The sequence below is a fragment of the Miscanthus floridulus genome, chromosome 6 (assembly GCF_019320115.1).
Source record: "Miscanthus floridulus cultivar M001 chromosome 6, ASM1932011v1, whole genome shotgun sequence".
NCBI lineage: Eukaryota > Viridiplantae > Streptophyta > Magnoliopsida > Poales > Poaceae > Miscanthus > Miscanthus floridulus.
In genome coordinates this window covers 59,983,044-60,006,745 of record NC_089585.1, presented here as the reverse complement: position 1 = coordinate 60,006,745, position 23,702 = coordinate 59,983,044, and the positions used below count along the sequence as shown (strand labels likewise).

At 43.1% G+C, this 23,702-nt stretch overlaps 1 long non-coding RNA gene across 3 annotated transcripts; it reads right to left on the bottom strand.

Moving 5' to 3' along the window:
- Positions 1-11,733: 11,733 nt before the first annotated feature.
- On the bottom strand, positions 11,734-16,285 carry LOC136456066 (uncharacterized). 3 transcript variants are annotated; one of them, XR_010759336.1, is made up of 9 exons: positions 15,473-16,284; positions 15,065-15,179; positions 14,938-14,983; positions 14,741-14,789; positions 14,412-14,524; positions 14,144-14,309; positions 13,028-13,148; positions 12,780-12,942; positions 11,734-11,992 (listed from the first exon to the last, which is right to left on the bottom strand). It is a non-coding gene; the product is annotated as an uncharacterized lncRNA (long non-coding RNA). The 3 variants fall into 3 exon arrangements; XR_010759334.1 differs by having other exon boundaries at positions 13,028-14,309; positions 15,473-16,285; XR_010759335.1 differs by having other exon boundaries at positions 13,028-14,309; positions 15,756-16,285.
- Between the last annotated feature and the right edge of the window lie 7,417 nt (positions 16,286-23,702).

Below are 23,702 nucleotides of genomic sequence, written 5' to 3'. Positions count from 1 at the left end.
AACTGCCCCGCTCCCCTTCCTTGTACATCGCAACCGCCCACCTATAAAGGTTGAGCCTCCCCTCTACCCTTCCCCATCCCCTGCTCACTGCCGTGAGCCACCGCCGCCGGCTAATCCCTCTGCCCGAGCACGTAACTTGACGCTGACGTGCCCAGGAGATCCACCGCGACCCACTGAAGCCATAGGTACCTCCACTTCGCGATTTTGGCCTCATTTTCCTCGGATTCCACCTCAACCGCGCTCTCTCTCTCACCAGTTCGCGGCCACCATTGATGACTCGCTTCGGAGCCTTCCAAACGCCATGACCACCATCGTCGGATTCCCGGTGAGCTCCTGACCATCCCCGTGCCCTCAGTTCTTGTTTTGGCGCCCTAGAAAGCCATAGCCCAAGCTCCAGTTCGCATCGGCCATGGCGCCGCCGGCATCTTCTTCTTCCCCGGCGAGCCACCGCTCGGCCCTCACCCTGTGCCGTTGGATCTAGCATGGATGGCCTAGATTAGAAACCAGTTGGATTTAAGTGGTCGGTCCATGGTGAGCCATGGACCCGTTCCACCCCACCACGTCAGCACTGGTCCACCGCCACATGGTGAACTGCACCAACCATGTGCTGCCGCGTGTCACCCAGTCAACAGCAGGGTCAACCGTAGTCAAAGCCATGCCTATTTTACAAAATAGCCCCTCAGTTTTTAGTAAATCAACCCGCAGTCCTGGTTAGTTCAAAATAATTATTTTTTGGTCCAGATTTTATTCGTGTAGGACCCTGTCATTTCCAGAAATAGTATACCCGGTCCAAATTTCATTTAAATTCAGATTTTTAATTGTTTTAATTTGAAAATAGGTTAGTTTATTTACAGAATTGCCATTACATCTTATTTCATGCATAACTTTCATGTTTTAAGTCTGATTTGAGTGATTCTTTCGCTCATGTGTTCGTAGCAATGCGTAGAATAGATCTATAAGCTTTTCAACATATGTTTTCACTATTTGGTGTACTGTTCTAATGGAAGTCTATCTTGTATGCATGTAATGTTTGGAATGATGCTTGATTGATGATTGGATCACAATTAGAGGGTGAGCCATTTGAGGTGACTGAGGACCCCCAACAGGATCAGCAGTACTCCCAGGACAACTTTGAGGAAGGCAAGTGTACCAAAGGCCCCTTGTTACCTATGAACTACTACCACTTACATTCATGCATGTGTTTAATTTGAAATTGCCTTTAAGGACTTTACCTAGATGATTCCTTGTACCACATATCCTTGATACCTGGGTTTATTGGGTATGCATTTTGGATAGATGCTGCAGCGCTTAACATGAAGTAATTGTTAAACATGTTTAAAGGCTATATGCAATGTGATAAAATGGAACTTTTTATCAATAGATAGGGGGCTGGAGTATGGGGTTGAGTACTCTAGTGCCTCTCCATAAGGACTTAATCCTAAAGTGACAACCCAGGAGGGATCATACAACCCCGAGTGTCAAATGGCTCTAACTTTAACCTATTATCTAGTTTGTACTAGCTCATCTGTAGCTCCAGTAAGGGGTAAGAGGGTATCTTTCCTTTTTCTATTAGGGTGTGCACCGTGCTGCGATGCCCACGCGTGCCATTCCTTTGTAGCTACGACCTGTTAGTGCAACTAGCTAAGGGTTTCATAGTGAAACTCTGCCACACTTCCTAGGAAGATGTGTAGTGGGTCTCGTGAACCTTGGCATTGGGAATCATGGCTCGATGGGTAAAGATGTACAATTTCTGCAGAAATAATTAACCTGTTATAACAGTCGTGCTCACGGATATGAGCAGTCTGGATCCTTCAAGATTAGTGGTTACTGTGGATGATGGATGGATGGGTTATGAGATAAAGTTTGATGATACTTTAATACCACTTAGGAATTGGGTCTATTCATTAAAGTAGTAATTCAGGTTACTAAAAATTGATCAACTAAAATTGTGAACCGCAGTCAAATAGTGTCAAGCCTATTTGAGCCTCATAGATCCCTTTGTTATACTTGCTAAGCATGGTGAGCTTACACTTGCTTTACATCCAATGAAAATCCTGGATGGGTAACAGATAATGGATATGAAGAGTTTCCAGAGGATGTCCAGGACTACTAGGGAGACGTTCACCAGTTGGAGTCCCTATGGCAGTTGGGCTAGTTATTCCGCTGTGATTGTAATAATTTTGCCTTCGAGCAAACTTTGTATTAACTTTATGATGAGATATGCGATGTAATAAGTACTTTACTTTGATACTATTGCAATTTGTGATATATGTGTGTGTTTGGACATCCTGGGCGCACATATATGAGTACTTGGTTTTGCTTTGCAAAATTGGGTGCGTTACAAATTGGTATCAGAGCTATAACTGACTGTAGGATGAACAACCTAGATAGAAATGGATGTTTTTAGGATTTCATTATCTTTATTTTACTACTTTTACTTTGCTATAAAATTTTTGCTTATATTCTATTCTTTATCTGTTGCCAAAAATTATTTTGTTCTAATACTCAACCTTTTCATTCTTGTAGATGGCCCGTACCAAGCAGACCCCGCGTAAGAGGACCATCTTGATGCCCACTAGGAGGACTAGGTTCACTTTGGGCAAGCATGTCCCAACACACCTTGTGGAGGCTCTAAGGAACCAGGAGGAGGAATCACCTGTGGAGGTGCCAATGGGGGAACCTTGGAGGACTTGTTGGAGGATCCAATGGATGAAGAAACAGAAGAGGGACCCATGTTCGAGGGACCCATTGAGATAGAGGAGTTTGAGGGAGCTGGTGACCCCGATGATGGAGATGGTTCTGATGATTCTGATGCCGATGGAGGTGATGATGGTGGAGACGGTGGAGATGGTGGAGACGATGGAGACGGTGGAGACGATGGGGATGATGACAATGATGATGATCACAATGCACCGTTGGCTCAGGGATGGACTATGGAGATCCACTACGACTTGGAGGGTGATGGCTACTACCACCCTAGGCTTCTCGCACTTGTGCATCGCTACCACCCCGGAGGCACTATACAGTACAGGACGGAGCATTGGACCCACCCCGACTACATCGGCTTCTAGGAGACAGAAGTGTACATCCGAGAGGGGACTCGGGTGCGCTACATCCACCGTGCCACCACTGCACGGCTCACACATGTAGCCATCATCAGGGATGCAGCTCGACAGGCATTGATGGTCAACTGCGACCGTCACTTCGACGACATCGCCTGGGAGGATGACCGCTATCTTCCCTGCCATCGGAGTGGACAGTCTACGTGCAACATCGCTGCACCACTTGGAGAGGCGAACCTGAGGCTGAGGCCTACCCTGTTGTGCTTGGCTGAGACCCACACTAACTTGGATCAGGCCCTGGATGAGCTCGATGTCATGGGGAGGGCCTACATGCAGCTGGCACGTGAGAACGCTACACTGAAGCAGCAGCTAGGAGGTCCAGATGTGGAAGATTCAGGAGTACCCGCTCAGTCACCCCCGAGGACCAGAGGAGAGTCTGGAGACCCCAGCACCAGCACCAACATCGACCCGTACCCATAGGAGAGTCTTAAAAATATATAATAAGCACGCGTAGCTACGCGAGAGAGTATTTAGTTTCTTTCTTTTAATGGTTGGACAAGTGTTAGTTGCTTGGCTGGATGTTTATCATTATGAATAATGTTTGATTTGGATCTTTGATATGATTGTGATGACTTGTGGGCATGTCCACGGTCATTTAGTTAAGGTTAAGGTTTAAGGATATTATGAATAAATAGTTGGGTTTCGTTTTATCATGCTGTCCATTCTGTATCATTCGGAACAGTCTGTCTTTATCAGTCCATATCTCGTAATCTAGATACTCAAAGGTCATGAAATTTTTATGGAGATAAGTAGACTTCAACATCTTTCTTTTGGCTCTGGAATCACCTCAATAGCTATTATAAATTGTGAGATACAGCTGTTGAAAGTTGAGGTTTCTGCGCTGTCAGGATTCCGGAACAGTACTGTTTTCGTTTGTATTTGACTAAGTAAACATCAGAATCTGAAAAAGTGTTCTAAACAAAAGTTGTAGCGAATTTCATAAGCTTTCCAGAAAGGTATGCTACGCAGTCATATGATAATCAGAGAGTGAGATATGCTCGTTTTACAGCACAGCTGTTATCCAACTTGCTGGAAAAGTTCAGAACAAATATCTTCTTGCATACCCTACATATATCTCTTGTCTACACCTACTCTTGTTACACCAGTATCTTGTAAGAGTTATATGCTTGGACATGTGAGACTTATATGATGCCTTTACAGATGGTGAACACCAGGAGGAACAACCAGGGAGGCGAGGAACCGCCGCCACCACCCCCAGTCACCATGGAGCAGCTGATGATGATGCAGACCCAGTTGCTTCAACAGATGGCCTAGAACATGCAGAACATGGGGCAAGGGAATGGGAATGCACCCCCTCATGTCAGAGATAAGAGGGGAGAGTTTCTGAAAGGACACCCACCTGTATTCAAGCACTCTGCCGATCCACTCCAAGCTGATGATTGGCTATGTGCCATTGAGACGCAACTGGAGATTGCCCAATGTGATGATAGGGAGAAAGTTTTATATGCTTCTGGACAGTTGCAGGGAGCTGCACAGGATTGGTGGGACTCATTCCACTTTGGCTGCACCGAAGCTAATCCCATCACTTGGGCTGAGTTCCGCAGTGCCTTTCGCACTCACCATGTACCTGCAGGACTGATGAAGCTGAAGAAGAAGGAGTTCTTGGCTCTCAAGCAGGGGAGCATGACTGTTGCTGAATATCATGACAAGTTTATACAATTGTCACGGTATGCACCTACTGAGGTAGACAAGGATGGAAAGAGGCAGGAGCTATTTATGGAGGGCTTAAATGATGGTCTACAGTACCAGCTGTTGTCCCATACCTTTGCTAACTTCCAGCAACTGGTGGACAAAGCTTTAGTGATTGAGAACAAGCGCCGCCAGATGGAGGACAAGAAGAGGAAATTTCAAGGACAGCAATCTGGGAGCAACTCTCGCTTCCGTACCAACCCTCAATAAACTCAACCTCAGCAGCGCTATCAAGGTTAGATAGATCCCAACCGCAACCAGCAGCAGCAGCATGCATAGCAGTACAAGGCACTAGCTCAGCGCCAGCAACAACCCAACAATGTACCAGTGAGGAATAATGCCCCCAATGCTCCGCAGAGGAATGGCGCACCAAAAGCGCCAAATGCAGTTAATGACAACAAGTGCTTCAATTATGGAGAGCCGGGACATTACTCCAATAGATGTCCCAAGAAGACGGCTAACTCATAGCAGAATTACGTTTGGGGAAAGGTGAACCATGTTACTTCTGAAACAGCTCAGGAGGCATCGGATGTGGTGATCGGTACGTTTCTGGTCAACTCAAACTCAGCTACAGTACTTTTTGATTCTGGTGCTTCGCATTCCTTCATAGCATATACATTCATAAAGAAGCATGGTATTCCAGTAAGTGTTATGAAGAAACACATGTTAGTAAGCTCAACAGGTGGGGTAATGAAAGCAGAGTGGATATGCTTAGCTGCTAGTCTCAGCATAAGGGGGGTAGAATTTCAAGCAAATCTTGTAGTCATAAATTCCACTAGTATCGATGTCATCTTGGGTATGGATTGGCTAAGGATGCAAAAAGTAGTTATTAATTGTGGTAATAGTTCTGTGAATCTTATCACTTCAACTGGAGAAGAAGTGGTGTATGTGACAACTCAGTCAGCTGCAGAAATCTGTCGGGTTAATCAGTTGGAAGGCACAACCATAGAAGATATAAGGATAGTAATTGAGTACCCGGATGTCTTCCCTGAGGAATTGCTAGGTATGCCACCTGACCGAGACATCGAGTTTATAATTGAACTTTTACCTGGAACTGCACCCATAGCTAAGAGACCCTATAGAATGGGAGTGAATGAATTAGCAGAACTTAAGAAACAATTAAGGGAATTGTTAGACAAGGGTTATGTTCAACCTAGTTCATCACCTTGGGGTGCACCAGTACTGTTTGTAGAAAAGAAGGATGGTACACAAAGGATGTGCATAGACTACAGGTCATTTAATGAGGTCACAATAAAGAACAAGTACCCATTACCTAGAATTGATGACCTATTTGACCAATTGAAAGGGGCTTGTGTGTTTTCCAAGATTGACCTTCGATCTAGATACCATCAGTTGAGGATAAGGCGTACTGACATCCCCAAGACCACCTTTGTGACCCATTACGGACTGTATGAGTTCATAGTCATGTCTTTTGGTCTGACAAATGCACCTACCTACTTCATGTATCTGATGAACAAAGTGTTCATGGAGTACCTTGACAAGTTTGTCGTCGTGTTCATTGATGACATACTAGTGTATTCTAAGAATGAAGAAGAGCATGAAGAACATTTGAGATTGGTGTTGCAGAAGCTTAGAGAACATCAACTTTATGCCAAGTTCAGCAAATGTGAGTTTTGGCTAAAAGAAGTATCTTTCCTTGGTCACATAATCTCTAATGGAGGAGTAGCAGTAGATCCCAAGAAGGTTAGAGATGTGTTGAGTTGGAAGCCACCTAAAGATGTTAGTGAGATTCGGAGTTTTCTGGGTATGGCTAGGTATTATAGGAGATTCATTGAGGGATTCTCTAAGTTAGCCAAGCCCATGACTGCGTTGTTAGAGAAGAATGCCAAATTTGTATGGACTAAGCAATGCTAGGACAGTTTTGAGGAGTTGAAGAAGAGACTGACTTCTGCTCCAGTGCTCATCTTACCTAATCTCACCAAAAGTTTCTCTATCTATTGTGATGCCTCATGGTAAGGTCTAGGAGGTGTTCTTATGCAAGAAGGTAGAGTTGTTGCCTATGCATCCAGACAGTGGAGAAAACATGAGTTAAATTATCCGACTCATGATCTGGAATTGGCAGCTATGGTGCATGCTCTTAAGATTTGGAGGCACTACTTGATTGGTCATAAGTGTGAGATTTATACGGACCATAAGAGTCTAAAGTATATATTCATGCAGTCAGATCTGAATCTGAGGCAGCGTAGATGGCTCGAGTTAATCAAGGATTATGATTTGGATATCCACTATCACCTGGGAAAGGCTAATGTTGTAGCAGATGCCTTGAGTAGGAGTTATGTGAACATGGCCTATACAACTCAACTACCTGAAGAGTTGTGTGAGGAGTTCAAATACTTGAATTTTGGGTATTGTGGCCAACACCATGGAGTTAGAGGTAGAATCCACTCTGGAACAAGAGATTCGTAAGGGACAACTGGGTGATGAGAGGATCAAGGATATTGCAGAGCGTATAGTGATTGGTAAAGCCCTAGGATTCCATATGGATGATCAAGGGACAGTATGGTTTGGTAAAAGGATTTGTGTGCTAGAAGTAAAATCTATTAGGGAGTCTATCTTGAGGGAAGCTCATGACTCAGCCTATTCCATACACCCAGGAAGTACTAAGATGTATCTTGATCTTAAAGAGAGATACTGGTGGTATGGACTAAAGAGAGATGTAGCTGAACATGTGGATATATGTGATACGTGCCAAAGAGTGAAAGCAGAACATCAGAGGCCAGCAGGTTTACTACAGCCTATGAAGATACCCGAGTGGAAATGGGAAGAAGTTGGAATGGACTTTATAGTTGGATTACCCCATACACAGAGAGGATTTGACTCTATCTGGGTGATTGTTGACCGTCTGACAAAAGTGGCCCATTTCATTCCGGTCAAGGTAACTTATTCGAGTGCAAAGTTAGCAGAGTTATATATGGAAAGGATTGTATGTTTACATGGTGTACCAAAGAAGATTGTTTCGGATAGGGGTACATAGTTCACATCACATTTTTGGCAGAAATTGCATGAGTCAATGGATACAAAGTTGAACTTTAGCTCAGCTTACCATCCTCAAATAGATGGACAGACCGAGAGAACAAATCAGCTCTTAGAGGATATGCTGAGAGCTTATGCTCTGCAGTATGGGACAACTTGGGATAAGAGTTTACCTTATGCTGGATTCTCCTATAATAATAGCTACCAAAAGAGTCTTAAGATGGCACCATTTGAGGCATTGTATGGCAGGAAGTGCAGAACACCATTGTTTTGGAATCAAACGGGGGAAAGCCAAGTCTTTGGACCAGATGTTTTGCAACTGGCAGAAAAACAAGTGCAAACAATCAGGCAAAACCTAAAGGTTGCACAGTCCCGACAGAAAAGCTATGCGGACACAAGAAGAAGAGATTTGGCATTTGAAATTGGTGACTTTGTCTATCTCAAAGTTTCACCTATGAAAGGAGTAAAGAGATTCCATACCAAGGGAAAGTTGTCACCTAGGTATGTGGGACCATTCAAGATCATCAACAGGAGAGGAGAAGTTGCTTACCAGTTAGAGTTACCGGAGCAGCTCTCAGGTGTTCATGATGTTTTCCATGTGTCACAACTTAAGAAATGTTTGAGAGTACCTGAGGAACAACTACCTTTGGAAGAACTAGATATCTGAGGGGATCTATCATACAAAGAATATCCAGTAAGAATCCTGGAAACAGCGGAGAGAATCACAAGGAGCAAAATAATAAGAATGTGCAAGGTTCAGTGGAACAGACACTCAGTGGATGAGGCAACTTGGGAAAGAGAGGAAGATCTAAGAACTGACTATCCCAATCTCTTTGAACCATCCGAATCTTGAGGATGAGATTCATCTTAAGGGGGGTAGGTTTGTAACACCCAAAATTCTACTACAAATTAGCAATTAAATTCTTGCCCTATTTATACATTTTCTAGGTATTTCTAACATAGGCCAAATAATAAACATTGTATAAATAAAATAAACTATAAGTTTAGAAACTTGTTTGTTGCATTCATGCCGAATCATATGGTTTTTGATTGAGTGTAGGGCTAGATGATTTGAAATTGAATTCAAAGCTTATTTGAATTTGGCTTAAAAATGGAAATGGAGAAAATAGAATTGAAAAAAAAAGATTTGAGTTGAAAAGAATTTATCTTCTCTTTTTTTTCAGCCCAAGCGAACTAGGCCGGCCTTCTTCCTCCCCCTTCCCGACCTGCCTTGCCTGGCGTCGGCCCACTCGGCGGCTGCCCCGCACCGGTGCGCTGGCCCACACCCTGCGCGGCCCAGGTTGCTATCTGCGCGCGCATCAGCTCGGCCGGCCTTCATCGCCGAGCACCCGCCCGTTCCCTCTCTCGCTATGCAACTGGACCAGCCTACTAGCACAGCCCACCTCCGCACCGTAGCCCGCAACGCCCATGCTGCCGCTTCCTCCCTTCTCTCTCTCGCTGTGCAGCTAGTCCGGCCTGTCAGCCGCATGCACCCGTCGTCTTCTTTCCTTTCTTCCCCGACGCTCTTTCCTTTTCTCTGCCCGTCAATGGCGCGGCTCCGAATGGAAGGCCACCGTCGCCCGTATGGAAGGCGCCAAAACTGCCCCGCTCCCCTTCCTTGTACGCTGCAGCCACCCACCTATAAAGGCCGAGCCTCCCCTCTGCCCTTCCCCATCCCCTGCTCGCTGTCGTGAGCCATCGCCGCTGGCTAATCCCTCTGCCCGAGCGCGTAACTCAACGCCAACGTGCCCAAGAGATCCACCGCGACCCACCGAAGCCGTAGGTACCTCCACTTCATGATTTTGGCCTCATTTTCCTCGGATTTCCACCTCAACTGTGCTCTCTCTCTCTCTAGTTCGCGGCCGCCATCGACGACTCGCTTCGGAGCCTTCCAGATGCCGTGACCACCATCGTTGGATTCCCGGTGAGCTCCTCACCGTCCCCGTGCCCTCAGTTCTTGTTTTGGCACCCTAGAAAGCCATAGCCCAAGCTCCAGTTCGCACCGACCATGGCGCCGCCAGCATCTTCTTCTTCCTCGGTGAGCCACCGCCCGGCCCTCACCCCTGCGCCGTTGGATCTAGCACGGATGGCCTAGATTAGAAACCAGTTGGATTTAAGTGGCCGGTCCACGGTGAGCCATGGACCCGTTCCACCCCACCGTGTCAGCACTGGTCCACCGCCACATGGTGAACCGCACCAACCATGTGCTGCCGCGTGTCACCCAGTCAACAGCAGGGTCAACCATAGTCAAAGCCATGCCTATTTTACAAAATAGCCCCTTGGTTTTTAGTGAATCAACCCGCAGTCCTGGTTAGTTCAAAATAATTATTTTTCATTCCTAATTTTATTCGTTTAGGACCCTATCATTTCCAGAAATAGTATGCCCGGTCCAAATTTCATTTAAATTCAGATTTTTAATTGTTTTAATTCGAAAATAGGTTAGTTTATTTACAGAATTGCCATTACATCTTATTTCATGCATAACTTTCACGTTTTAAGTCCGATTTGAGTGATTCTTTCGCTCATGTGTTCGTAGCAATGCGTAGAATAGATCTGTAAGCTTTTCAACATATGTTTTCACTGTTTGGTGTACTGTTCTAATGGAAGTCTATCTTATATGCATGTAATGTTTGGAATGATGCTTGATTGATGATTGGATCACGATTAGAGGGTGAGCCATTTGAGGTGACTGAGGACCCCCAGCAGGATCAACAGTACTCCCTGGATGACTTTGAGGAAGGCAAGTGTACCAAAGGCCCTTTGTTACCTATGAACTACTACCACTTACATTCATGCATGTGTTTAATTTGAAATTGCCTTTAAGGACTTTACCTAGATGATTCCTTGTACCACATATCCTTGATACCTGGGTTTATTGGGTAGGCATTTTGGATAGATGCTGCAGCGCTTAACATGAAGTAATTGTTAAACATGTTTAAAGGCTATATGCAATGTGATAAAATGAAACTTTTTAGCAACAGATAGGGGGCTGGAGTACGGGGTTGAGTACTCTAGTGCCTCTCCATAAGGACTTAATCCTAAAGCGGCAACCCAGAAGGGACCGTACAACCCCGAGTGTCAAATGGCTCTGACTTTAACCTATTATCTAGTTTGTACTAGCTCGTCTATAGCTCCAGTAAAGGGTAAGAGGGTATCTTTCCTTTTTCTGTTAGGGTGTGCATCGTGCTGCGATGCCCACGCGTGCCATTCCTTTGTAGCTACGACCTGTTAGTGCAACTAGCTAAGGGTTTCATAGTGAAACTCTGCCACACTTCTTAGGAAGAGGTGTAGTGGGTCTCACGAACCTCGGCATTGGGAATCATGGCTCAGTGGGTAAAGATGTACAATTTCTGCAGAAATAATTAACCTGTTATAACAGCCGTGCTCATGGATACGAGCGGTCTGGATCCTTCAAGATTAGTGGTTACTGTGGATGATGGATGGATGATTTATGAGATAAAGTTTGATGATACTTTAATACCACTTGGGAATTGGGTCTGTTCATTAAAGTAGTAATTCAGGTTTCTAAAAATTGATCAACTAAAATTGCGAACCATAGTCAAACAGTGTCAAGCCTATTTGAGCCTCATAGATCCCTTTGTTATACTTGTTAAGCATGGTGAGCTTACACTTGCTTTGCATCCAATGAAAATCCCGGATGGGTAACATATAATGGATATGAAGAGTTTCCGGAGGATGTCCAGGACTACTAGGGAGACGTTCACCAGTTGGAGTCCCTGTGGCAGTTGGGCTAGTTATTCCGCTGTGATTGTAATAATTTTGCCTTCGAGCAAACTTTGTATTAACTTTATGATGAGATATGCGATGTAATAAGTACTTTACTTTGATACTATTGCAATTTGTGATATATGTGTGTGTTTGGACATCCTGGGCGCACATATATGAGTACTTGGTTTTGCTTTGCAAAATTGGGTGCGACAATTAATCCAAAATATGCTTTGTTCATACAAATCATTAATGAAACCATCCATTGTCAAACTTAGTCGATAACACACGCACAGCTGAAACACATAAGGTATCCGACACACACTTGCTAGTTTCAATGCATCAAAATGTAATGAACTATGTCTAACACTTGTAAGAATGGTTGGATTGACGTTGACCGTCCCATCACTTGTGCACTCCACTCGAACTCAATCTTGGTCCTGAAAAAAAATGAAAAAATCAGTAACATTGGTATATTATGTGACCTCAAATTAAGTTTGGGTTGTGCTGACAGAGATTTTCCTTTTCTACTGCACAAGTTCAGTAGGTAAGTATATAGTTTCAGTTTTCAGCATGGTACACAGAAGCATAGATAGGGTAAGTTTTTAAACATTCAGTTAGACAAAACTTTATGTTTGTTCAGACAAGACAGTTTGTAGAATGGGCTGCACCCTAATCTAGTCAGATTTCTGAAGTTGGTCAGAGAATGCCAATGCATTTATATTTAGAATACAAAATAGATTATTTTGGTTATACATTCAAAATGATGCAAACATTATATTTCAGAAAGAATGGATTGCATGAAGGCCAAACATTACATCATTAATCATGAACCCTATCTTCATGGTGAAACAAAGGCCAATAGATTTTTTTGCTTTGCCAGCTCCAATCTAATTCCAATGATGTAATTTGCTAAGAAATAGTAATGAATTATTTTTGAGTTGGTTCTTTTCAGAGATGTGAATGTGAGAAACATGACAAAGGAATATAGGTAGTCAGAGAAATAATCTGAGCAAAAGTACAGAAGTTATAGCATATAAACAATATATCTAGTATTTCTCATTTATGATTTTTTAAAAATAATTCTTGAAGACTAGAATTTCTTGATCAACTTTAATAGAAATGAAGGAAAAATAATTTCCTTTAGTAATTCCATCGAACAGGTTGTACACACAAGCACTACAATATGAGACATAGATGTAGTATGTGCAGGTTGCATGCATTTACCATGTCTGGGATGTAGTCAACGGCGTCCTGTGTTCCGAAGCTCCTCATCAGTTAGCTGTGAGTTTAATACCCTCCCTAGCTATATAATTTATATTTACTTAGCGAGACCTAGTTGTTCAACTCTTGCACCTCCAAAGTCACAGGCATAATGTGCAGCCATAACCTAAAAAGTATAGGTCAATTTGCAATGTTTTGGAGTAGAAATTCTTTCAATATAGCACAAAAGATACACAAAATCTATCCATAACCTGTGCCATAGTACTCTCTTGTGCTCCAAGAAAATTCTTTTCAAGGCACATTGATAATGGAAACTTCATCTTTTATGGAGTTGATAGAAGTGATCCACATCAAAAAAATTCTTTGAATGAGCTGCAGCCAGAAAATAGATACAAAAAAATAGTTCTAGCTCAACAGGAGAACACGAAATATATAGTTTCAAACTCCAGAGGCACCTTGAGTCCTTCCAAACAGGGTTCACTTCAAGATGTGAGATGACAAGAGTAGCATTAAGAATCTTTCAACTGCAATGGCATCACATATCTAAACAAAATAAAAAAAGAGTTGGCTGATCTAAAGCCCGGATTAAGTAAACCATCTCATGTCTACGAAATCATGGATACTATCAGTAATTAGAAGAGCATACCACCATTCTTTGTTTGTTCAATCTACCATCAAGAAATTTTTGTTGTGCCTTTGAGGAACAATTTTTTTGACCAAATGATCATACGATCGAATAGTCAAGAGTTGTTTGCGATATTATATTGTGATAGGACTTTTCTTCCAACAACTATCACAATAGTTTTGTGGACCATACATAAAGCATTAGCTTGCTATCTCAAATGGCTCATGTTGAGCTGACGTGGAGGGGGTAGCTCCTGTGAGCGGCATGTAATTTGGGCGGAAAACCGTGTTGTTTTTATGCTCTGTACATAAACCTCTTTTCCCTATCTTAATAAAAGGCAGAGCTCCTACTAGTTCATTCAAAAAAATGGCCCATGTTCGGGACATAACTGTGAGTTCGATCTTCTAGGCTTCTAACTAACTATATGGAAGTTTAAGGTAGTCAAGATGAATAAAGGAACTGTATAATCATAGTTCTAACTATGCAATTTTCTTATACCTCTTAGCACGAACCATGTGTTTCATGCAGCAATCAGAAGGCAATCCAACTAATTATCATAAATATTCCTGCGTATATGTTTTCTTGCTAGATAGTGGAGTTAATTGTGAATTACCATGCAACAGAGACCTTCATTGATTGTATATATCACTTCAGTAGTTATTGGTCAAAACAACAAAGCTGCACATATATTTTGCATCAAATAAATTGATCAACAAGTAATTAATTTGTTTTGAGATTTTACCCCCAAACAAAATTAGTAGGCATGGAAAATGGACCATACAAAATTATTTTGATTTTATATTTTCCCATATTGATTCATCACCCCCTGTTGTCAGCATTTTTGAAATGTTTCGACCAATGTGGTGTGGCAACTACCATTTCCTGCCAAGTCAAGTGACATAATAAACCTATGAAGCAGGTCAAAGCATTTGGCATTAGGCTTCTAGCATGGACATCAAAGGACTATTGTTCAGGAAATGGAAATAAACAAAACTTGCATATATACACACCTCTATGTAACCGAGGTTCTCCAGATCGAGCTCCTCCATGATCAAGGATGCGTACTCCTTAGCCTGCTCCTTGAGCTTCAATAGCTTTTTGACGACACACTCAAAACGATCGGCTGGGAAAAATAAAAACTTTTTAGGCTGACCACAGACTCAAGATCAAATCTAATTACCTACCGCACAGTGAAATTACATGCATAATTCACCCTATCGAAGTGATAGTTACGACAAAACTCTACAAGTAATACTAACATGTTACTTTCAATTAGTGTACTACTAACTCAGTAACTCAGTTGACTATTAATCAAGTGGGCTCAACTTGGTTTGATTACCTCTTGCAGTTCCTCCCTCGTGATCCTACCATCCACTTCGAAGTCCACCCTGAATAGAAATGGATTTGTTTGAGGCCAAGAACACAAGCAAGGAACACCACCAGTTGCAACAGAAAAAGTAGAGGAAGAAATTAGTGCAGAATTGCATGGGGGTGTTGCACACATGTCAAAGAAGAATTGCATACAAGAACATTTACTTTCTTTTCCCTTGCCAAGCATACCAAAGAAGCACTAAATCATTGCCTGTATGTACACCTCAAAATGATTAATAATTAACATACAAAATGGACCAAACTATCTTAGTTCAGTACTTCAGTTTCTTACCTTCAGAATGCCCAAAGAAACATCAAGCAAGCACAAGAGTAGATACATGACATCCCACCATGTCATTCGGAGGCTGTTTGCCAACGCTGACTTCATCTTGTCCCTTCTGCTCTTCCTGGAGAGAAGAAAGGAACAAAAGGATTACACAAGAAGTAGATCAAATACCCATTAAAAAGAAACACATCTTCGGAGGAGGTTACTGTAGCATGGGTTTTCGGTACGTCATAGAGGTACAAGAAAACAAATGAAAATTTGGCCTACAACTAACAGGCCACCAGCCACACATCCACGATATTCTCATAGTGGACGCTATGCAGCTCCTCCTTGATCTACTTGGGGCCATCGTAAACAGTGGAAAACATGACCTCCAGGGCAAAGGACACATATCATTGTTGGGGTGCTTCAAACCTTGATGCCGCGATTGTGGGGCAAGCTAGGGCGGCAGCGATGCGCGACGGCGATGGAGCCCAGGCGAAGATCGGGTACCAGGGGAGGCACGCACGACTAGGGAGGAGATCGCCTGTGGAGCTGATTGAGAGGGCGTCTTCCTTTTTTCGGATGTTATTGGTAAGTTTTCTTTTTTGCCAGAGGAGAGTTCATGTGAGGAACATCCGTGAGGGCCGGGTGAAGCAAAGGCGTGGGGAAGTTTTTCACAGATGTACGGGAGCGAGTGGGTTTGGTGTCGCATGACCTTGTTGCCGTTGTCGTCGAAGCGGTACTCAATGACCTTCTTTGGGCCATTCTCATCGGGCCCAATGATGACACGGGGAGGGAGGAGGAAGTCGAGGTCACCACCATCATCCTCCTCGAGCTTCCCCACTAGATCGTCCTCCTCAGGGACAGCCGCCGTGCCATCCTTCAAGGGAACCCGAGGGGGGAGGCTGCCACGATGATGGCTGGGCGCAGCAACGACGGCTCTGGGAGGCTGAGCCAGTGGTGGTGGGGGCCGGAGGGAGGGGTGGGGGTGGGGCCACTACACCTCCCCATCCACGGGAGAGGTCAACTGCGCAAAGGGATCTAGGGAGGGAGGCATGGTCGGAGGTGGAGGAGGGAGGCATGGTCGGTTTTGCTGATGGAGGAGGAGTCGTGTCCGCCGCGGTAGTCGGTGGAGGGAGGAGATGAGGGCACGGTGGTCGGTGGACGAGGAGGAGATTGGGGCATGGCAGCGACTGAGGAGATGCAGTCTATGGTGGAGAAAACGACCTGTGGTGGATGAGATTCCGGAGACGTGGATGAGATTTGGGGCGCGGGTGCGGGATGAGATTACGAAGATACCCTTAAAAAATATAGGGATTTGAGGAGGAGGATGGGTAGTAGCGTCAATTAACTATGTGAAATTTTTGGGCTGACGCCATTGGACCGAAGAAGGAGGCGGGGGGCCAAACTGAATTTAGCCCAGCGCCTAAAAAGCTTATGTGAAGCAACTTTTTTTAAAATAAGAAATTAAGGCACCTTTGTGAAGCAACTTGTACATAAACTATATTAAATATGATGAATACATTTTTCAAATGTAATAGGCAACATATAAGTTGTCGTGTAGGAGTTTGAATAATTTCTAAGTAGATTTGGTATTTTCTATCATTTAATTGACTTTCTATGTCTTTATTGAAAGTAATCCTAAGTTGAACTACGTGTCCCTCCAATAAGATTCGAAAAATTGCACAAAAATATTTTTTAGGTTCATATGTTCCATTACAGACCATGTATTAGAGATGGAGAAAAATTATGTTGTCTTCTAGAGACAATTCAAAATTTTATCTCCAAATTAGCACATAATAATTACAATAATATCTAAATTTGATCAAAAAATTCTACAAATTGATGTGGCAACATATTTTTGGTTCATAACTAAGCTTGTAAAAAAATTAAGTATTTTGATAAAGTTGGAGCATACATTGTTCACAAATGGAGACATCTCTCACATAGTTCGTAGTAACTCAAGTCAAATTTTGAGATTTAAGTAGCACTTTATATGTTTGAACTCATATTCACCTCAAAATTGGATAGAACCTTATAATTACCATGACATTAGAAAATATGAAGTTATGTTACCAATTGTTATGCAAAAAACATGTTTTATCTATTCTTTTTTTTGGAAGAAAAGAAGCTAGAAATTATATACATAGAATAAACCATCCTCACATCATCTAAAGCCATCCATCCATGGGTGAGGGGCACGGCATGGTGGCCGGACAGCACCCCAGTTGTGGGCAATGTGTACATGGACGACGCCCAACATCTATTTGAGGAGATGCTTGCAAGGTAATTAATTTGCTGCAGTTCTTGAATGTTCTCGTATGCCCGCCTATAATATCCGGTAACAAAACAAATAGAACAAGGAACAAGGACCAAGGAACAAATAGATTAGTACTTCTATATAGGAAGAGTCGAAGACACAAGCGCTTCTCCGACGTCGCCTGAAACCTCCGGTGGTGGCGATGCATAGGCGCCGAAGGCAAGACCAGCGACAAGGCAGAGCACATCATGGTGCCAAAGGCGTCGCCGCCTGGCAGTTGCGTGTTTGTCATGACACAAGTGGGGCAAATAGAATTTTTTAAATAAAATATAGGGAAAACAAAAATAGAAAAGCAAATATAATACTTGAAACCAAAAATCATGAAAAAAGAGAGTAAAATGGAAAAATCTAGAAAAAAGAGAGAAAAACATGCAAAATCTAGGATTTGATCATGGAACCTCCTAGCTAGGAACCACCGCACTTACCACTGAGCTACATGTTCTTTGGTTTAGATTTATGGTATTTAATAGTTTTTAACACAATTTGTTGCACTATTGCTTCCATGGCAACCCTTGGGCAAGGACGCCACATCACCCAGCCACTTGCCCGCCATGTCACCCGGCCACCAGCCGCGCCCACTAGAAATTGGGAAAAAAATTAAAAGATGCGCGGTACATGCGCCAGAGCTTTTTTTTCCTAGGATCCACGGGAGGGCAGGAAGGCAGCCAGGAGGTTTCCTGTGCAAGAAAAATTATAGAAATTTTAATGAAACTAAAATTCAGGCTGAATAAATTATCTTGTAAAAGTTTCAAAAACTTTGAAACTGATTTACTATTTTTTTTCTTTTTCCCTACCTAGCACAACACTATTGTAGAAAGCACAACACTATTATAGAAAGCCTAGAAGATGATTTCTTTATTTAAATACTTATCTTTTGTTCAACAGTAATATGTTTCCAGATTTTTTGTTGAAAACTATCGCATTGTCCGGGATAATGAATAGCTGGAGTTGGTCTTTAAACTGTTATACTCATATTTGTTTTCTATTATAAGCACAAATATCAGCATGCTAGACAATTTTTTGTTTTATGAAATTATCATGGATGATACGGATGGTGATCATCCATGTTGAAAAATGAAGTGAATTAGTCATCTTCATCATGTAAACAAGTAATATAAAGTTTGCTTAATGTCGAACACACCTTAGTACCCTAGTGGTAGATGAGGGTTTGCTTGTACTTTAGTTCCTAGGATCAAATCCTCCGTGGAGCATTTTTTGTTAATAGAATATATTATTAAAAAATGTGTGGAGTATTTTGTCTATTACAACCATTTTTGGTATATTGCAACACTTTTAGGTTGTTGCATCAGGAGTAGTCTATTGCGTGGAGCATTTTGTCTATTGCAACCATTTTTGGTACATTGCAACACTTTTAGGCTGTTGCATCAGAGCGAGTCCCACTGGCTGGATTCCCACGCAGCTAGTATTTGCTCCCGTGTAGGTGTGAATGAAAAGGTGCGGTGAGCGGCGCAGGCCGCGGGGCTGGTGACATGGTCCGGACAGTCCTATGCCTCCACGTCGGTACGGTGGGCCCCGTGGTCAGCGACGAAGATAGAACCGCTTGCCACGCATGTCATCACATGTTCGTTCTTTTTCTTTTTTTCCTTCTAGAATTTTTATGAACTTCTACAATTTTGAAATAGTAGATAATTTCTAATGGAAAAGTCATCAAAAACAAAGTTGTAGAACCCACTGAGATCTACAATTTCAGTTTTGGTCCTTTCTCCATCTGACTTTGTTTCAACAATTCAAAATTTGAATTTTAAAATATAAGAATACAAATAGAATTTTGGGATAGTAAATGATTTCAAATGAAAACGTTATCAACAACTAAGTTGTAGAAATCATAAAGATCTATAACTTTTATTTTGGTCATTTCTTTATCCGACTTTGTTTGAATAATTCAAAAATTGAATTTCAAAATATAAGAGCTTTAAACATATTTTTGGGATAGTTAATGATTTCAAATGAAAAAGTCATCAACAACAAAGTTGTACAACCCAATGTGATCTACAACTCTTGTATTGGTAATTTCTCCATCCGACAAAATGTTAGTATACATTGTTCACAATTGGGTACATTCTTCATATTAATCACTAATAACTATGTGAGAGATGTATCAATTTGTGAACAATGTCTATTGCCACCTTGTTAAAATCATTTGAGTTTTTTATATGGTGATTAGATAACAAAAACATGTTACCATGCAAAATTGTAGAATTTTCTGACAAAATTTAGAATTATTACAATTATTTGATCTTAAATTAGGAATAGAAGGATGAATTATCCCTAGCAAACAAATGTTTTTCCCTAACAACTCTGTGATATGGGATAGAGTGAAATGTATGACTATAAATATGTTCTTTGTAATTTTTTTGACTCCTATTGGAGGTACGCACAGTTCAATTTGGAATTACTTTCGGTAAGCACGCAGAAATTTATTTAAAAGATAGAAAATATCAAATGAGTTCCAATTTTTTTGAAACTCCTACACAACAACATATACATAGGCTATTGCTTGTTAAAAAAGTTTTAGAAATACCAACTATTAAGAATAGAAATACCAGCTATTCATGTGTTCTTTATTCCAAATTAGTTCATCTAACTGAACAGAATTAGTACTTGGAAGAAAATTCCCCCAACTTGGCACAAACACTTGTCGTAGCCTGGTGATTAGAATTCCTTGGTTCCTTGTCGAGGTCTTGGGTTCGAGTCTCAACTAAGGAATAATTTTTTTCTGATTTAATTTTTCTATTCTCTCACTAACATGTTAAGAACAATGCATGCCGAAGTAAGTCACAAACAATGAAGTGGTGTGGTGGTACGGTGCGCTTGGCTTTAGTCTGAGGTCTTGGGTTCAATTCCCTTGGCCAGTATCTTTTTTTGCCCTTTTCACGTCAATTCCCTTGGCAGATGGGCTCCAACTTGCAGCTGGCGCCAGCAGGCCTGCTCGGACCAGGCTCAAGCGTGTAGCCTAGCCCATATTTTTTTAGTTTTGAATTTCAAATGATTGGACCAAACATGTATAAGGAAACATGCTAGAAAAAATCACAAACACAACCATGATGTGGTGGTAAGACATGCTCATCTTTAGTGGTAGGTCATGGGTTTGAATTCTCCTCACCCCCATTTTTTTGGTATATTATTCAGAAATGCATGGAGCATTTTGTCTATTGCAACCATTTTTGGTATATTGCAACACTTTTAGGCCGTTGCATCAGGGGTAGTCTAATGCGTGGAGTATTTTGTCTATTGCAACCATTTTTGGTATATTGCAACACTTTTAGGCCGTTGCATCAGGGGTAGTCTATATCAACACAAAAAAATCATGGCAATATTAACGTGATATTGCGTCCATTTAGGATTGTAGCTGCAATAAGTACTTAACAAGTGCAACGCCACAAAAGATTATTACAACCCTAGAAAACCGTGGAAATAGGAACATGCTATTGCATCCATTCAGAAATCTTGTTGCAATAACCACCCTAGCAATTGCAACACCATGGAACATTATTGTAACCCATAATAACTGTGGCAATAGTTACAAGCAAAAGCAACCAAATCTAATATAGTTGCAATAACACCAAGTAATTGCAACGAAAACCAATACTATTGCAACTCAAAAATGCCATTACAATAATGCCAACTAATTGCAACACAATTCTTAAATGGTTGCAGTAGCACAAGCCTGTTGCAATGACAAACCACACATATTGCAACAAATTTAGTCTGTTGCATTATCAGCACATATTGCAACCATTTTTTGAAAAGGTTGCAATACCCACCTATGGCAACCAAATTAGTGGTGTTGCAATCATGTGCCGTGGCATTAGAGGTAGAATCTTGTAGTGGCACTAAGAGTAGAGCAACCTAGAGAGGGGCGCCGAGAGCTCCTCCACCGCACCTGTTGTCTTCCTCCACTCCAATGAGGGGAAGGCTCCATCGGTGGCAAGGCAACCTCAGGATTAGCACCGAGCCAACCCCCTACCAAATCTATCTCTACCTCATGTACACTCTATTGTAACTCCCTAATTTTGGGTGCTCTTGAGTATAAGGATCATCAGCTGCTGGATGTAGCGCATCAATTAGCCTGAACCAGGATAAGCCATTGCATCCTCTCTATGATTCTTGTGTTCCTGAGTCCACCTGAGCCACCAAAGACACGTACTCTGACACCGACTAGAACAACAATGCTTGTCGTGGTTCTGACCCCACGACAGCTAGCATGCCAGGTAGGGGGTAGCGTCAACTGTGATTTAGGCTCTATGGTGGCCAGAGACACCTGCCTTATCACTAGAGCAAGCAGCACTGCCCCAGACGGCGGTGTCCACTTCCCTGGGGAGTTCATCATAGCCGATGCCTTCACTCCAGTCTAGGTGCTCAACTTTGGGACCCTAGCCTACATCACCGACTACTACAACAAGTTTCATCCACCCATGGGGACCACGCTAGTGGGCGCTAGTCCTCGCTACCACTCTCTCTGCTAGGTCTTGAGAGAGCAAGGCTCCTAGTCTTGGTTTAGCAGATCCGTCATGACTTAAGCCTGTGTCCAGCCTTGATGAGCTGGCACCAGAAGCCACACACGATGGTTGGCGATCAACTCTCGGGCAAACATCGCATGTGTGGTGGCATGCCCTACCATCTCCTTGCATGGAAGCACCCCATGAAGGAAGAACAATGTGGCAAAGGAGCTGACATGCGAACTCGGCAAACAGCTAAGTCCTCATGCTTCAAAATCCTTTATCATTCATTCCTCGCTCTCTAGATCATCATTGGGAGGGAGACGCTTTTGAGCCATGGGCCTTCTCACCAAGGCCTCGTGGTCGAGGGGCAGAACCACCCTGTCCTTCCTCTCAAGACCACCAAATGGGATAATCCAACACCCTAACACCAAACAGGCATGTCCTAGGCCAACGGAGCTAACGGGAGGAGATAGGCGCTGGGGATGCTCCCCACTGAGACAAATGGGGGATGAAGTGAAAATGACAATGAAAGCATGAAATTCAGCATGAGAGTGCACCCCTAGCGTACCATTGTTCAAAGGGGCAAGCCCCCAAAATTACAGCAACAAGTTTTACAACTAAATTCTTGCACAAATCACGAGGAAGATGGTGGAGTTTGTCAGGGTTAGAGCCATCGCAACACCTTTTCGTATGGCGCACCTGACAACCCAAGGGATGTGTGCCACATGGGAGCACACCCGCTCAGTGAGGTTGAGAGGTTTGGCCCACCTCGGACACCTCTGCCTCTGCCTGTAGCTCATGCCATAGGCGGTTGCACTCCTCATTCATCTTCTTCGCCTCCTCCTCCAAAATGATGACCTTGCCATGCTCATCCACAAGCTTTGCTCGCTGCCCTACACTGTTCAAAAGGGAAGGACTAAGTTCATGGTGAGTGAGAGTGGGAGGCCCTGCCTTAGAAGCAAGTGAAAGAAGGAAGAGGGAGGACGCACTAGTGATGAGCTATCGGGCATCGTGGAGCTCGGAATGGGTAGTGTCGGGTTCATAAACCTAGGGTCCCTTGGGGACCGACTTCCACACAAAGGCTCAGCCCGAGCAGACAGCACATAACTCATGGGCTAGCCCAAGAATCTAAAATGATAGGCTAGAAGGGCGGTCTAGTCATCGACCGAAAGGTCTGGCCAAAGAGGAGCAGCGCCCGCTCGTTGACTACGTCGGCCCACCTCTTCGACCAGACCTCTTGCTTTAGACTCCTGTCGCCTTTAGATGGCCTCTCGGATCAGAAGGCCTAGCCCAAGCACTAATTCTGACTCTAACCCCACATCTCCGACCGGGGTTCATAGGAACCCTGCTCACCACTCTTCTCTGACCGGCGCACTTAGAGCCAACTGGAGCCATCCGACCAGGGATGCCTGCTTGGAAGGGACCAGGAGACGTGCAGAGAAAAGCAAGGCAAGGCTCACAAGTCAAAACCACTGTACCAATGACCATGCCCTACACAAAATAGAACTCCATAACTACCCTGACACAAATAGTATTGTAGGCACCGACATTTCCCTCTACAATATTATGGGCGCCATTGACTCCCATATGGTAAGGCCCCCCACATGCCCCTAGGCATCAATAGTGTTGTGGGTGCCAGGATTTACCATACCGAGTCAACGTGGTGAGACTCCTCACATGCCTCTAGGCATCAACAGTATTTGTAGGTACCGACATCTGCCATTTCTGAAGAAGGCGACGCAACCTCCCATGTACATCTGACATTCTACAGTGACAATCAACAGTGTTGTAGGTGCCTACCATTATCTTGTACCCGCCAGCATGGGCAATAGAGCCTAGTAGCATATGTATCCTCACCCTCTCACTTGTAAAGCCATCA